Here is a 4612-nt window from a genome sequence, read left to right as displayed (position 1 = left end):
AGAAAGAAAGAAAGAAAGAAAGAAAGAAAGAAAGAAAGAAAGAAAGAAAGAAAGAAAGAAAGAAAGAGAAAGAAAGAAAGGAAAAAAGAAAAAAGAAAAAAAAGAAAAAAGAAATAAAAGAAAAAAAGACTGGGATACCTGTGTCAGTGAATGATGAAGGCCATACATTACTCAAGAGAAACTTAGAATGTTATTGACCTTCAACTTAAGTAAGAGGGGCCACAGACTTTAGAAAAACTCACATTTAGAATGGATTAAGCCAGCCCTATTCTTCTCCATGGGGCAAATAGCTTCTGGAGCTAAAGAGATGTTGCCCTCCCAGAGTCCACGTTCCTCTCTTTCTAGGACACTCTTCAGGAAGAGGATGCATAGAATCACTCCTTTAAAGAAACCTCACCCTGCTTATAAGGCATGAGTGATCTCTTTCCTGAGTCCATATTTCTGAAAGTGGACCATGTTGTTGGCCAGGTATCTGCAGGACTGAAAAGTGGACACAAGACAGCTGTTGGCTGGGCTAAGGATAGAAGTTGGTTGGGTAGGTGAGATGTACATTCATATTCAAGACTTCTTTTTATGTTATGGCATGAAACTACATAGAGTCCAGGAATTATAAAGGAAATCTAGGTTTCTTGATATTTATGAAAGTGTGTTTGTCAAAATAGATAGAAAATATTTTATTTAACATATATATTTTAAAATATTTAGGCATTGGGCTATGAACTTCCATTCATACTCTTGCCTAAAAACCTACAAATGTTAGGCAGATTTGTTAGATAGGTAGATAGTAGCCAAAGAACACAAAACCTTGCAAGTCAGGGCCTCTTACACTTTACTGTACCTGTGAATTACCTGGGGATCTTGCAAAAATGCAGGCATTAAGAATGAATGGCATTTCTAATGAGCTCCCAGAAGATGTCTACATTGCTGAAATAGAGACAACACTTTAAGGAGCAAGGTTGTAGAACATGTTAAAAAGTTATACTTTTATTTTATTTTTATCTGAAGAGCCATTAGAAATTCTTGAGGAATTTCAAGCAACAGATTTTCATTCTGAAAAGAGGACAATAGCTAGGATGTGAAGAACAGATAAAAGGACAGAAGAATGTACTCGCTATATTGGGCAGGAGAAGAAGTAAACACATTTAGAGATATCGAGAAGATCTACAAAATTTATTGAATTGAATAAGGGAGGAAAAAAGCTATGTGACCTCAGAAAGTACAAAGTTCAAAAAAGTTAATTAATTAATTGCGTCTATGTCATTCTCTTCAACAAAGTTTTCAGAATGGCGGGATTAGAATAGTTTTAGCTGGGTGTTATTTCAGATAATTGAGAGGCATTTTTCTGTCCCCTTATAGATAATTACATTTAACCTTCCTTTTTTTCCTACAGAGAACTAAAACTATGAAAGGGATAGCAGTTTATTTCTCTGCATTCCTCCTGTATTTAGTAAGGCCAGTTGAGCAGTTTCTTCTTTTAATTCAGTGGTTATAACTGACACATGCTCTTTTCTAAGTGATTTCTCCAGTGCCCAAGTGATTTATGTAGAACACTGCTCACCCTATCCTTCTTTGTAGCTACACTCTGAACCCCTGAGAGCCCAAGTATCCCATAGGAAGATGTTCTCTCCCTGGGGGCTACCCTCTCAAGAGAGGCTTGCTTGCATCCAGGTTGAGCTCCTGGGAATGTTTCCTGACTTTGGAGAAATCGTCATTATCTTTGAAACATAGGAATGGGATTCAAGGTCCTGCTGGGTTAATCACTCAGCTGTACTAGCTGCAAAAGTACACTGTCTCAGGGAAGCTGGTGCCTTGAGAGAACGGTGATTATCTCCGGCAGCATGAGGTGTACTGGGATATGATGCCTACAATGGTTTGCTGCTCTGTTAATCTCACGCCCACCTTCCCCTTCTCCGACATTCTGCTGTGATTCTCAAAAGTCATAAGAGAAGCTTCCAGCCTAAATTCAGGGAAGGTATTTTAGCTTTTTCATAAATACCCAAGAAAAAATTTAAATTCAATGCATAGCACTCTCAGCCTCATGTATCACTTATTTCCCATTCTCTCACTGTAATGATCCTAAAGATGGCTCACTTGATTTGCATATATTTCAAGAGCATCTTTATCTTTTTTTATATCTTTATTTATTGTCCTCTCCCTGTCCTACTTGGTGCTTTAGAACTCTGTATCAAATATTTATATGTGTTTACTTCCTGGCTATAACCTACTTCATTATTCCCTCCCACAGAGCTTTATATTTCATGAAAACTGCCACCTTCCCACAACCCCATGCACAAACTCTGCCTTCTCCCTTCACAGTCACTGTATGAAGCCACCAGACTCAAGTTTCATTCATGGGTGTCTTTGTTTTTCTCTCACTCTATAGTATCCTCAGAAGAAAGTATTTGGGAGACTGGCCCATCCTCAGCATTTCTCCTGTCTGGTCTTGATGATTAATAGACAAGCCCAGATGCCTAGTGCTTACAGCTCCTAACGCAGTGTGGAGCCTATGGGGGCAGGCAGTCAAGAATGACATGGGCCTGGCAATGCAGTAAGGAGTGCTGGATCTTGTGGCAAGCTGGAGAGAACATGTTCTGATGAAAGAGGAAAGCCAGCTCTCAGGTTCAGCCAATAATGTCATGTGGGAAGTTACTCTCATACTTCTAGTTTTTCATCAGAAATTGGAGATCCAATTTTAATGTGAAATCTCCAGATTTTTGTCTTTTGGTTCAATTAAATAAAAAAAAATAATGAAAAATCACATCTGTGGACCAGCTGTTTATGTCCTTTAGTTTTTCATTATTTGGTTTTGAAGCACCCCTTATACAATCCCACTTTCAGGTAATCGAAAATACACTGTATTATCTCACCTGGCACTTCTTACTCACAGTGCTGTAGACCTGGAAAAGAAGATTAATTACAAGAGCTCAAAATGTTAGCCTATGTCTCCCAACATGTCTTCTATTAGATCATAATCTGAATATAGCTGGACAACCTTGAGGCCTCTCTTTGTTTGTCAATGTATCTAGTAAAAACAAAATCTGCCTTTAGAAGCTTGAAGAATAACATCTGTCTTTCTTTCAGATTTTCTTAAAGGAATGGCATAAGAGCATTACCAGGGACACGGAATTCTTCTTAAAACTAATCTTTAAATATCTCTTTTTCTGCCCAGAGTTTCCCACTCAGCAGCTTCCAAGCATAACTCCATCTCTCTTGCTGTTTTGTAATTCCAAAACATTTGTTTCCTCCTTTTAGTGCCCCTCTGCTTAGCACACAAATCTCCTATTTTGGGAAGAATATATTTTTTTTCCCAACAAATCAACCCTTCCTGCCCTGGAATTGTGGCATATATATATATATATATTAAACAAATCATCCACCTAGAAGATAAGAGTTATCTTCACTTTTCAACTATCCTAATATTCTTCCACATAACCATATGATCTCTAAAAAGTTTTCAACTGTCTCACAATGGCCCACCATCATTCAAAATCTCCAGAGCATTAGCCATGATCACTCACAGCTCCCAAGGAATCTTTTTGGACTTGAGCTAATTCTTTGCAAAGTTAGTTTGCTTAATGATTAGTCACCTAATGATAGAGCTATCTAGTATTTAATCTGTCTCTTTCTCTTGCTCTCTGAATCCTTTCCAGTATCAATCTTTTTTTGAAAACTATTTAGCATTTTAATCATTTTAAAGTAAATTTGCCTATGGGCACTTCTGAATTATTCTTATATTTTAAATGCCAAAATTGCACCATTCTGTAAATGTCTCCTTTGAGTGTCTTTTGCATTTTTGTGTGCAATTCAACATTTTAAGGATATTTTAGCCAACTATCTTAATAACTTATTTTTGCATATAATTGATACTTCATATGAAGGTCAAAAAGGTTTGAATACTAGATGATCTCTAGGTGAAGTGATATGCTATAGAACTTTCTACACTTCCAGGAGGCAGAAAGATTGCACTATTGTGTGTGCCCTATCCCCAGTACCAGCTCTGCTCAATCATGCCCTCCCAGCTGGCTTTTGCAGTTAAAGGCTTCTCCAAGGTCCTCTCCACTGGAGGAAATTTCTTGTCTCTTCTATAAAGAGTTGACTCTATAATCTGTACCACCCAAAACTCTTCCTGGGAAACTTTATATCTGTTGTGGGGAGCCTGGCACTAACTACCTAGCACTAAAGTAGCCAGGTGCCCCACCCCCAGGATATAAATCATCTCATAGAGCATGGATTTGATGCCCACCTCAATAACTTAGTAGCTGGTAACTTTGCGTAAGTAATTAAACTTTAGTCTAGAGGTTCCTTCATCTTTAAATGAGAAGAATCATAACTACCCTCATAAGGTCCTTGTAAGAATATATATTTTTTTAAATTTAGGTAACATGCAGAATACCCAGGAAGCCCTCAATGAGAAATGGGGGGCTCTTTTCTACAGAAAAGCATCTAAAACAGAACTGGCAGAAAGACATTGTCCAAGAATTAGGGAAAACTGCCCATATCCTCTGGACCTATGACTTTATGAAAAAAAAAAAATCACTTTGACATCTTCTCTGAAAATAGTGGGGGGGGGAGGAGGGGCGGGGCTATAAAAGAACACCGTAAAAAGTTAATT

This window comes from Pteropus alecto, unplaced genomic scaffold, assembly GCF_000325575.1.
Source record: "Pteropus alecto unplaced genomic scaffold, ASM32557v1 scaffold45, whole genome shotgun sequence".
NCBI classification, from domain to species: domain Eukaryota; kingdom Metazoa; phylum Chordata; class Mammalia; order Chiroptera; family Pteropodidae; genus Pteropus; species Pteropus alecto.
This window is presented reverse-complemented; position numbering follows the sequence as displayed.